Raw genomic sequence first — 13,324 nt, forward strand, 5'->3', positions numbered from 1 at the left:
TGACATGTGACATAAATTCCCTTCAAATTATCAGTCATAATTCAGCCACACTAATGAACACAAGTTCTGATGCTGTTCTGGAAATGGAGCTATGATCCTCGTGCTATTGTCAGGTCACCTGTTGCCAGGTGACAAGTGCACCCCGTTGGGGTCAGGGATGCACCACAGGGTAGTAAACCCTATAGCCGACTGCTGCAATCAGACAGGAAGCGTGAGCCCAAGATTCACAGGGCGCGGAGTCTAAGACCCAGCTTTGTGTTCACCAGAGCCTCTAGTGGTGAGGATGGCATTCGCTGCAGCTGGATCCAGGTCGTGACCCCTGGGATCCCCTAGGTCACGCTCCGCAGGGAGAGAGGGGAAGCAGCAACAAGGACAAGCGATAGTGATGGGTAAGCCAAGGTCATGGCAACAGACAGACAAGGGTAACCGAGGGACAGGCAAAATGTCAGGGTCACAGGCAAACAAGAGAAGTCAGGGACGAGCCAAAAACGGTACACAGGAAGGTAAACGTAGCACACTGCAGACAGGAACTTAAGCTAACAACAAGGTTGAACAGCAAAGCAGACTAGCAGTGCAGTGGTAAATATAGGCTTCCTGTGATGGCCTGGGGTGAAGTCATACAGGGAGGAAGGTTATAAAAGACAGGCAGGAAGAGAGTCATGCCGCGTACACACGGTCGTTTTTCGGCATGAAAAAAAGCTTAGTTTTTCAGCATGTCCAAAAAACGAAGTTTTTCCAACTTCATCATTAAAAACGATGTTGCCCACACACCATCGTTTTTGAAAAAATGGGGAACAAAGCGCGGTGACGTACACCACGTACGACGGCACTCTAAAGGAGAAGTTCATATAGGCAGTGGTAAATATAGGCTTCCTGTGATGGCCTGGGGTGAAGTCATACAGGGAGGAAGGTTATAAAAGACAGCCAGGAAGAGAGTCATGCCGCGTACACACGGTCGTTTTTCGGCATGAAAAAAAGCTTAGTTTTTCAGCATGTCCAAAAAACGAAGTTTTTCCAACTTCATCATTAAAAACGATGTTGCCCACACACCATCATTTTTGAAAAAAGGGGGAACAAAGCGCGGTGACGTACACCACGTACGACGGCACTCTAAAGGAGAAGTTCTATTTGCCTTTGGGCTGCTTTTAGCTGATTCCTTGTTAGTAAAAGACGATTAGCACTTTTTTTGTGCTTACTCTATTATGAATGGTAGTTTTACCTGAACGAGCGCTCCCGTCTCATAACTTGCTTCTGGGCATGCACGGGTTTAAAACGTTGTTTTTGCCCACACACGATCATTTTTAACAACACGAAAAACGACATTTTCAGAAGCCGAAAAACGATGTGAAGCCCACACATGATCATTTTAAATGAAGTTTTTAAAAACATTGTTTTTTTTCATGCCGAAAAACGACCGTGTGCACGCGGCATCAGGCCTCTAATGAACACATGGAGACAGGTAAGCTGCCAGACATTATTGCATATCCATGACAGCTATGATACAACTCCCCAAAAAAGTTGGGATGCTTTTTTGAAATTGGGGTTGTATTAATCTCCAAATACATTTTTATTTTAGATCAGCTGCGATGGGTGTCAGTCCAGGCCAGGCATGTACTGGCCATCAGGACTACTGAAAGTTTCCCAATGGCTCAGTGACTGCCTGTCCAATGCTGTGTCTTGGCCCACTGACCATTGCTCTTGTCCCCGTTGGGTCCGTAATTTTCGATGGACGGGAACAAGGCAAGCTCCTGTGTCGATCCAGCCACTGTCAGTCACCCTCCTGTGTCAATCCACCAGCTCTCCCTCCTCTCCCCAGGCCACTGGGTTCCTTCCACATCTCAGCTCGGCTCAGGGGGCAGGGCAGTCCACTAAAGGGCATTGCATAGCTCAGCTCGGGGAGCTGGGAGGTCCACTGAAGGGTTCGAGTCAACTCAGCTAGGGGGACTGGGTGGTCCACTGAAGGGCTCAGCTCTGCTTGGCTATGGGGGCGGGGTGGTCCACTGAAGGGCTCGGCTCAGCTCGGCTTGGCTTAACCCGGTACACGTTAAGGCACCCTTTCCACAAATTTAAAATAATCTGCAAGGAGGGGGAGCAGGAGGAGGCCTAGATACACTCAGTGAAGTGAACAGCCTCAGATGATACACAGGGATGAACCAAATCTCTCTACATAGGTTTTACATTTATATCAGCTGTCTTCACATTTATATAACATTTATAAAGTTGAGATCAGTTTAGCAATTTTTTTCTTCCTGGTTAACACAGAGTGTGATGTCTGAGCATACAGCCAATATAGCTAAAATTGCTGATTGGAGGAAAGGCACACACCCCCTCTCATCATAGGCAGAGACTCTCAGAGGTGTTTTGTAATAGGACCTGCTCTCTGCTAATCTATTTTAGCAACCTCCCTGGACAGAAGATTCAGGCTGCTTTTATCTGATGTTTCAGAAAATTTGTCAGGAGTTATCAAGCTGATAACAGAGGAACAGTTCAAGAGAGAACTACTGGACTTAGCAAATTGAAGAGACATAAAAAAATACTGCAGATATATGTTCCCAGCTCAAATTTCATGAGTTGGGTTTACATCCACTTTAATTCCCCTAAGGTATTGCACTCACCAAATACGAGATGGATATAGGCTCATAAAATAATCCTCAAATGGAACGGCAGGTACAAGTTATTTCCAAAAAGGGAGAAAGAAAGGCGCACCAGCCTCGTGTACTACCGTTTGACAGTTTTAATGGAATAACATAATAATGAAAACTACTCACAAACAAAGAATGATAAAAGGCTTGTCAAACGATAATTAAAATACCCCTTGACCCACACTCCGGAATGTAGGGGGGGTGGCGAGGTGCGTTGCTGCTGTGAGTAGTTTTCATTATTATGTTATTCCATTAAAACTGTCAAACGGTAGTACACGAGGCTGGTGCGCCTTTCTTTCTCCCTTTTTGTCTTCTACCAGGATTTCCCCATCCATGAAGGGCAGCAAGGCCTCTGTCACTACGTTTTTTTTGACTTTCAAGGAGATCTGTATGTAGATATTTGATCAATCATCAAGGATCCCACTTGTGCGCAGGAGTTTGTGTTTCTTGTCTGTATATCACAAGTTATTTCCATCTATGTGTCAGGCCCCGTACACACGTCCGAGGAACTCAACGTGCCAAACACATCGAGTTCCTCGTCGAGTTCAGTGTTGAAGCCGCAGAGGATCTCGGCGGGCCGACTTTCCTCATTGAACAACGAGGAAATAGAGAACATGTTCTCTATTTGGCCCGACGAGTTCCTCGTCGGCTCCTCGCTGAAAAGTGTACACACGACCGAGTTTCTCGGCAGAATCCAGCTCCGATCGAGTTTCTGGCTGAATTCTGCCGCGAAACTCGGTCATGTGTACGGGGCCACAGTCATGACAAGAAAAACACAAGTGCAATTAGCATAATTCCGTAAACAACAACAATTTTATTTAAATATTAAAAAAGAGAGGTGACCCCCTTAAGCAAGTTACACTCACAAACAAACGTTGTACATAAGCGTTTCAATATACAGTATAGTCAAATTCAATCTCAGCTCTCAACACCAGATGGATCACTTCATATGGCGGTGTACCCGGGTTGAACCCCAGCTGTTTAACTTACACAGGAAGATTTTTTGCTGTTTATTCACAACGCATTAAGTCAGATGCTTTACTTAACCATCCAAAATTTCCTTGCATGCATTTAAACATCAGGGACTAGCTGAAGATAAACCGGATGAAATACACTTATGCGGCTACCCGGGGGGGTAGCGCTACATGTATATATACACAATTATTTAAGGAACTGTACATTTTATTAAAATATAGATAGAATAAGCCTTTTGTTTCCCAACAAAGCAACAACATTCTCTTATTTGGTTCATTTTGGTTTGTTAATAATTGCATTTAAGAGTGTTTTTTTATATCTGCTCAAAAAGTGCAAAATAAAATAAAAAAATCAGTTGACCTTGCCAGAAAACTGATGATAACGTTCTAGGCTCTCTGCCTATGTTGATTATCAGTTAGCATTGTTCCCATTTCTATCTGTGGACTACTACAGAACACCTCCCCATTTTTGGAGAACACTACCTGTCCTAGGGTAAAATAAAAAAATATAAAGGCAGCTGCCACATTTATAAATGGGTGAGCTGTAATATATATATATTTTTTTACAATTGAAAGAGCTGTAATATGTTTAATGTTTGTTCCTGGGTTTAGAGATTCTTCATCAATGCACAATATGTATGCAATAAGTGTCTTTAGTTGTATTTGTTGTGTAAGTTGCATTGTAATTGAAATAAAGATTATTTTTACACACTATGGTTTCCAATGCGTAGATTATATGAGCACAACTTTTGGCATTGCAAGTGTGCAACTGTTACTGAACTGCAAATGTCATTATCTGCTATAAGCTTAGCTCAGCAGCAGATGGTATGTAAAGGTCTCATGTGCCTGCCATAAACTGGAGAAAAGTACATTGTCTGACAGTGCTTTCTATGAATTAAATGGATATATACAGTGCATATATATATACACAGTGGGCCTGATTTACCAAGCCTTTACTCCATGACTCATGGAGTAAAAGCAGGAGTAGCAGCCGTTTGGCCATTTACTAAAGAAATACGCTGCTAGTGCAGTGTATTTCCCTAGTTACTAATGTGCTCCGTGCGCCCAGGAGAGGGTGCATTGTGCACCAGTACAGACCTGGCGCACGGCACATTAAACTATAAATTGCGGGGGTTTGGGCGGGAGTTTATTAGGGGGGGAGGTGGGGGGATGCAGGGGAAGTGAAGTGACATGTGTTTTGAAGTGTTTGGCGGGCCGAATTGAAAGGGAAAGTGTTTTTTGAAAACAGATCCCCGTACGCTTGCACAGTGCGCCTGAACCTCGGGAGGTTCATTTGCATACTGGGCATGCGCAGAGAGAAAAGTCAGGGATTCCCGTGCGCCCTGTCAGTACGCCGTGAAAATCTTGGTAAATACCAAGCGGCGTACCCGTGAATGCGCTGCGTGACGCGGCGCACGGGAATCTCCGAGCTGTTTTCAGCCCTGAAGGGGAACTCGGCGCCAAATTTCAAACTTGAAATCGGCGCGGGTCCCCCTTCAGGGCTACATTAGGCTCTTAGGCTTGGTCGGAAGACGGAAGCCTAAGAGACGGAAGAAAGCCCTGGCTCCGCGGGGGAGCCAGGCAGAAGAGGGAGCAGAGAAGACAGAAGAGAAAAGACCGGGGAGTTGGCGCACCCCCGGCAGAAGACCAGGAAGACCGGAACCCTGGCGGAAGGCACCGGAAAGACCGGGGGATAGGCGCCATCCCCCGGCAGAAGACCCCGAAGTCCGGATGCCCCTCCCTAATGAAAAAGAGCTTAAATGGGGTGGGGGCATCCGGCGGAAGGCTCCGGAGAGGACCGAGGGATGGCGCCCTCCCCCGGCAGAAATCACCGAAGCCCAGGGTCCCGGCGGAAGATCGGGAGAGAAGAAACCCCCCCTTCTAAGAGAGCTAAAGAAGAAAGGGGGGGCTCCGGAGCAGATTAATAAAATATTTTATTCTGTGTGGTGTGTTTTTTTTACTTTACATTTCCCCCATGTGAATGGGTAGAGGTACGATGTACCCCATACTCATTCACATAGGGTGGGGGGCCGGAATCTGGGGACCCCTTTATTAAAGGGGTCTCTCAGATTCTGATAAGCTCTCCGCCCGCATACCCCGACAACCAACGGCCAGGGTTGTCGGGAAGAGGCTCTTGTCCCTATCGACATGGGGGCAAGAGTGCTTTGGGGTGGGGGGGCAGTGCCCCCCTCCCCCACAGCACACACTCCCCCATGTTGAGGGCATGTGGTCTGGTATGGCTCAGGAGGGAGGGGGGCGCTCGCTCGTCCCCACCCCCATTCCTGTCTGACCAGACTGCGTGCCTGGGATAAGGGCTTGGTTTGGATCTTGGGGGGGGGGGCCCACGCTATTTTTTTGGGCCCCGGTTTAACCCCTTATGTTCCAGACCAAGCCTAAGAGCCTGGTATGCACCTGGAGGGAACCCACCTTATTTTTTTTGGGGGGGTCTGGAGTTCCCCTTCATGAACAGCGATCTGTCATTTACACATGTCAGTCCCATCCCCCCCCCTACAGTTAGAACACACCCAGGGAACATATTTAACCCCTCCCTCGCACCTAGTGTTAACCCCTTCCCTGCCAGTGGCATTTTTTGAGTAAGCAATGCATTTTTTACAGCACTGATCGCTAGAAAAATGCCAATGGTTCCAAAAAAGTGTTCGATGTGTCCGCCATAATGTCGCAGTACCGATAAAAATCGCTGATCGCCCCAATAACTAGTTAAAACAACAAAAAAAAAAAATTTGTAGACGCTATAACTTTCGCAAAAACCAAACACTAAACGCTATTTGCGATTTTTTGGAACCAAAAAGATGTAGAATACGTATCGGCCTAAACTGAGGGGTTTTTTAGTTTTTTGAATATATATTTTTGGGGATATTTATTATAGCAAAAAGTAAAAATAATTTTTACATATGTGGGCGGGACTTACGCAAGTCCCGCCCACATATATAAACATCGTTCAAACCACACATGTGAGGTATTGACGCGTGCGTTAGAGCGAGAGCAATACTTTTACCACTAGACTTTCTTTGTAACTATAAACTGGTAACCTGGAAAAAAAAATAAAAGGTCGCCTATGGGGATATTCACGGAATTCATTTTGGCCCCATTGCAGGAGTGTTTCCAATAGTAAAGCGTGACATGTAAGGTATCTATTTACTCAGTGTAACATCATCTTTCACATTATCCCCAAAAATTGGGCTCACTTTTGTGTTTTGTTAATTTTTAACCACTTGAGCCCGGACCATATTTCTGGTCAATGACCGGGCAAGTTTTTGTGATTCGGCGCGGCGTCGCTTTAACTGACAATTGCGCAGTCGTGCGACGTGGCTCCCAAACAAAATTGGCAACCTTTTTTTTCACACAAATAGATTATTAAATGTGCGTGTTTACTTCTGTCTTTAACACCTCCCCTTCAGGCTGGAAAGCATCAGATCAGGGGAAACAAAAAAAAAAAGCTCTCATTCCATTGCAGCTTGGTTCCTACATGTGTGATGAACTGAGCATGCTCAAACACTTAGAAAAAAAATATCCTTTCTTTTTAAAAGGTGAAAAACACTCATTGGATGCTCATAGAGCGTGGTTTGGGTTAATTGCAGGTGTGCCCAATTACAAGCTCACCCAAACTAGAGACTGCAATTTGTTCATGTGATTTCAATTGCTTCATTACTAGCACTGTTATAAAAAGCTTGGATCGATCAGTCCTCAGCTGCCCTCAGAAGGGGCAGGCTGGCAGAAATGCTGTTGCTAAACACAAATGTGGTTTGTTGCATGGGTTTTGTTTTATTTTGCCAATGGTTTTGGTTTATTTTTAAATAATGTTCACTTTGATGTATTTGTCTATGTGGCCTTATTTTATGAAAAATGTGTAAAGCTATGGTTAATTAGAATTTTGAAATGTATTTTTGTTTGTCTTTTTTTGCTTTCCTTGTTTTGTTGACCAATAAAAATTACTTTAAAATTGTTAAGTTTGTCTTTTGTTACTTTTTCATGCTACATATGTTGACAGCTGCAGCTGAACTAGGTTTGGGCCTAACAAATTATGTGTGATTTTTGTCTAAGCTTCTTTCCTGGTGTGTAATCATGAAATGTTTGCCATGTTTATTCTCCCTGACTTTAAAGACAAAAACTGGTAAGTATTTTATTTATTCTGCAGTGGTCCTCAGCCCTCAAGTACCCCCGACAGGACATGTTTTGGGGATTTCTCTTATCAAGAATTGCTGTCCAGACTATTTTAAAGCACATGTGCAAGATGAAGGAAAACCTGCAAACATGGCCTGTGGGGGGGGGGGTTTGCTATTGGTGGACAGGCTTGACGTGCTGATTTACAGCACTGTGCTTAAATCTAGCGCAAGGCAATCCTATTCAAATTGTGGGTGTTTGAGGGAAGCCAAGTGAGTGTTAGAACCCCTGCTTTGTGTTTTTTTATTTTTGTGTTGAGCTTTGTGTCCCTTTTCTTAAAATTGGCTTCACTTCCTGTCACACAGCTGAACAGGAAGTGAGGTTAAAACCCTACCAGTGTCATTTCTTGGGGACACTGGTCAATCTAACTAGTGTCCCCATTAAGCAAATTGCACTCCAGCACTGCTGTGTACACCCCAAATCATGGGTCTTCAAACTACGGCCCTCCAGTTGTTCAGGAACTACAATTCCCATCATGCCTAGTCATGTCTGTGAATGTCAGTGCATTACAAGGCCTCATGGGATGTGTAGTTCTACAACAGCTGGAGGGCCGTAGTTTGAGGATCCCTGCCCCAAATGATTATTTAGTTTGGGGTTTAGTAAAGGCAAAGCCACTCTGCAGTACAAGCATAGTTGCTGAAAATCAGAGAGGAAGCACTGATGGTTTTAACATCCAATCCTGTAGAAGCAAAGTTGTTTTGTTTTCTTCCTTGCTTTGCACTTGTAGGAGTGGATTTGCCTTTAGTAAATGGACCCCAAAGTCCAAGATCCCTAATAATTTGGGGTGTACACAGCAAAATGCTAGAGTGCAATTTACATAATGGGAAACTATTTAGATTGATCTCTGTGTCCACAAGAAAATATATTAGTAAGGTTTTACCCTCACTTCCTGTTTGGCTATGTGACAGGAAGTGAATGAATTAGAAAGGGTGAAGACACCTCACAAATGTTGTCACTATCAGGGGTGCAGACATCCCCAAAAAAATGAGCAGATAATACTTATTTGCAAATTAATAATTTTTTAGTTAACATTGGGTGGGGTGCTCTAACACACACATTCCTACATATTAGCAACGCTCTATCCTGGCCTATTGGCATGGTTATATTTTCTTAGGGCTCTCAATAAAACTCTATGAAATTTGTGCTTAAACTAGAACCAGGGGCGGACTGACAACTCATGGGGCCCCTGGGCAATAGAAGATTATGGGGCCCCTCTGGCTTACAGATGACCACCACGCCAGGAGGTAGTGCAGAGGCGGGCAGCTAAAATCTTGGGATATTCACATTAAAAGCATGTCATTTTCGGACATATCAGGGACAGATCTAAAAAAAACACAGATTTTTACATACTGTCCCTGGTTTTACTGAGCCTGGCAACCCGGATGGGGCCCCCTAGTGGCATGGGGCCCTCGGGCAGTGCCCGAGTGACTCAATGGTCAGTCCGCCCCTGACAAGAACTATAATCAACAAGTTTTATTTTCTTTAATTTTGGATAGAGTGAGGGAGGGTTATAGGCCCTGTCAGTTTATTTTGTATTATCTGTGTCCAATTGGGGAGATTTGCCTTCACTTCCTGCCCCATAGCCAAACAGGAAGTGAGAGAAAAACTATGCAAATTAACCACTTCCCGCCCAGCCTATGGCCGATTTACGTCCGGGAAGTGGTTACACAATCCTGACAGGACGTCCTGCAGGATTTCATGCCGCACGCGCCTGTGGGGGCACGCAGCGCGGCGATCGGTGATGCGGGGTGTCAGTCTGACACCCTGCATCTCCGATCTCGGTAAAGAGTCTCTCACGGAGACGGAGACTCTTTACCACGTGATCAGCCGTGTCCAATCACGGCTGATCACGATGTAAACAGGAAGAGCCATCGATGGCTCTTCCTCACTCGCGTCTTACAGACGCGAGTATAGGAGAGCCGATCGGCGGCTCTCCTGACAGGGGGCGTTCGCGCTGATTGTTTATCAGCGCAGCCCCCCCTCGGATCACCACACTGGACCACCAGGGATGCCCACCCTGGACCACCAGGGTGTGCAAAAACAAAAAAAATATAGAACAAAAAAACAAAAAGCATTAAAAAATAAGAAAAAAGATGCCAATCAGTGCCCACAAATGGGCACTGACTGGGAAAATCAGTGCCACCCCACAGTGCCCATCCATGCACAGTGCCCACCTATCAGTGCCCACCTGTGCCACCCATAAGTATCCATCAGTGCCACCCATAAGTGCCGCCCATAAGTATCCATCAGTGCCACCCATAAGTGCCGCCCATCTGTGCCGCCCATGAGTGCCCATCAGTGCCGCCTATGAGTGCCCATCAGTGCCGCATAGCAGCGCCGCCAATCAATGCCACCTCATCTGTGCCGTCAGTACTACCTCATCGATGTCCATCAGTGCCATCTCATCGGGGCCCATCAGTGCCGCCATATCAGTGCCCGTAATTGAAAGAGAAAAACTTATTTACAAAAAAATTAACCTAAAAAAAGAAAAAGGTTTTTTTGTTTCAAAATTTGCAGTCTTTTTTTAGTTGTTGCGCAAAAAAAAAAACGCAGAGGTGATCAAATAACAACAAAAGAAAGCTCTATTTGTGGGGAAAAAAGGACGCCAATTTTGTTTGGGTACAGTGTTGTATGACCGCGCAATTGCCATTCAAAGTGCGACAGTGTTGAAAGCTGAAAATTGGCTTGGGCGGGAAGGTGCGTAAGTGCCTGGTATGGAAGTGGTTAAGGGAATCCAGTGCCCCCCCAGAACTAGTGTGTGGGTCCCCTGAAAATTACTGGGCGGGGTTATACAAAAACAGGGTGTGACCTTGACAGGAAGGGGTGGGTCATTTTTCTATTAGGAGGTGCAGATATGTAGTCAGGCCTAGGGCAGAACCAAACCTTAATATACTACTGCATATTAGGGCTTATTTAGACCGGAACCGATTTACAGCGTGTTTTTATATTGTGGGAGGAAACCCACGCAGGCACAGGGAGAACATGCAAACTCCATGCAGATGCTGTCACGGGCGGGATTCGAACCAACGACTCTTTTGCTGCTAGGTCAAAGTGCTATACACTACACCACTGTGGTGAACGAACATGATTGCAGCTGAAAGCATGAGATCTTTTTTTTTTTTTTTCAATACCATGCTTTCCAGCCTTATTGACCCCGCCTCTCTCCATAAAGAGGACCTGTCACACACTAGTCCTATTACAAGGGATGTTTACATTCCTTGTAATAGGAAGAAAACTGATCATTTTTTTTTATTTTTTTATTTCAGTGTAAAACATTATAAAACTAAATAAAAATAAATAAGAAAACCCCAAAAATAAATTTTAAAGCGCCCCGTCGCGACGAGCTCGCGCACAGAAGCAAACGCATACGCGAGTAGCGCCCGCATATGAAAACAGTATTCAAACCACACAAGTGAGGTATCGCCGCGATCGTTAGAGTGAGAGCAATAATTCTAGCCCTAGACCTACTCTGCAACTCAAAAAATGCAACCTGTAGAATTTTTTGAACGTCGCCTATCGAGTTTTTTAAAGGGTAAAAGTTTGACGCCATGCCACGAGCGGGCGCAATTTTTAAGCGTGACATGTTGGGTATCATTTTACTCGGCGTAACATTATCTTTCACAATATAGAAAAAAATTGGGCAAAATGTATTGTTGTCTTATTTTTTAATTCAAAAAAGTGATTTTTATCCAAAAAAAGTGCGCTTGTAAGACCGCTGCGCAAATACGGTGTGACAAAAAGTATTGCAATGACTGCCATTTTATTCCCTAGGATGTCTGCTAAAAAAAAATATATAATGTTTGGGGGTTCTGATTAATTTTCTAGCCACAAAATTGTGATTTTCACATGAAGGAGAGAAGTGCCAGAATTAACCCGGTGGGCAAGTGGTTAAAGTACTCATGGCTATAAAGAATAGAGTCATTGCTCATTAAAAAAAAAAAAAAAAAAAGGGGGTCCCTCCAAATTAAATTACCAGGCCCTTCAGGTCTGGAATGGATATTAAGGGGAACCCCGCCGTAAAAACCCCAAAAAAAAAAGACGTGCGGTTCCCGGCAAATATCCATTCCAGACCCTTCAGGTCTGGTGTGGATTTTAAGGGGAACTCCACCCCAAATTGAAAAAAAAAATGGCGTGGAGTCCCCCTAAAAATCCACACCAGACCCTTATCCGAGCACGTTGACCTGGCCGGCCGCAGAAAAGAGGGGGGGACAGAGTGCGGCCCCCCCCCTCTCCTGAACCGCACCAGGCCACATGCCCTCAACATGGGGAGGATGTCCCCATGTTGATGGGGACAAGGGTCTCATCCCCACAACCCTTGCCCGGTGGTTGTGGGGGTATGCGGGCGGGAGGTTTATCAGAATCTGGAAGACCCCTTTAACAAAGGGGACCCCCAGATCCTGACCCCCCCCCTGTGTGAAATGGTAATGGGGTACATTGTACCTCTACCATTTCACCCCAAAAAAAATGTCAAAGTGATAAAAATGACAGTAGCCGGTTTTTGACAAATCTTTTAATAAAATCTTCTTTTCTTCTTTCCTTCGGGTTTCTTCCGCTGCTTCTTTCTTCTAGTCCACATCTTGCCCGACGTCTTCTTCTATCTTCTCCGTCCGTCCTTCCGCCTTCTGGTCCCGCATCTTGCCCGTTGTCTTCTCCGTCCGCCTCCTCGTCCGCATCTTGGGTCTTCTGCGGTCTTCTTCTCGGTCCGCCACCTTCTCGTCCCCTGCGTTTGAATTGTAATTGGCCGCCGTTTTCCCGCTCCTGGGACCCGCCCCCCTCTGACGCCACAAGTAAACTCCTTAGAAGGTCATGTGCGTCAGAGGGGGGCGGGGTCGCAGAGCGTCACACAGCGGGGGAATTCAATTTCAATCGCGCCGCCCGGAGAAGAAGTTCCCGCCGTGTCACACTCATGTGACCCCGCCCCCCTCTGACGCACATGACCTTCTAAGGAGTTTACTTGTGGCGTCAGAGGGGGGCGGGTCCCAGGAGCGGGAAAACGGCGGCCAATTACAATTCAAACGCAGGGGACGAGAAGGCGGCGGACCGAGAAGAAGACCGCAGAAGACCCAAGATGCGGACGAGGAGGCGGACGGAGAAGACAACGGGCAAGATGCGGGACCAGAAGGCGGAAGGACGGACGGAGAAGATAGAAGAAGACGTCGGGCAAGATGTGGACGAGAAGAAAGAAGCAGCGGAAGAACCCCGAAGGAAAGAAGAAAAGAAGACTTTATTAAAAGATTTGTCAAAAACCGGCTACTGTCATTTTTATCACTTTGACATTTTTTTTGGGGTGAAATGGTAGAGGTACAATGTACCCCATTACCATTTCACACAGGGGGGGGGTCAGGATCTGGGGGTCCCCTTTGTTAAAGGGGTCTTCCAGATTCTGATAAACCTCCCGCCCGCATACCCCCACAACCACCGGGCAAGGGTTGTGGGGATGAGACCCTTGTCCCCATCAACATGGGAACATCCTCCCCATGTTGAGGGCATGTGGCCTGGTGCGGTTCAGGAGAGGGGGGGGGCCGC

This window comes from Rana temporaria, chromosome 8 (genome assembly GCF_905171775.1).
Source record: "Rana temporaria chromosome 8, aRanTem1.1, whole genome shotgun sequence".
NCBI lineage: Eukaryota > Metazoa > Chordata > Amphibia > Anura > Ranidae > Rana > Rana temporaria.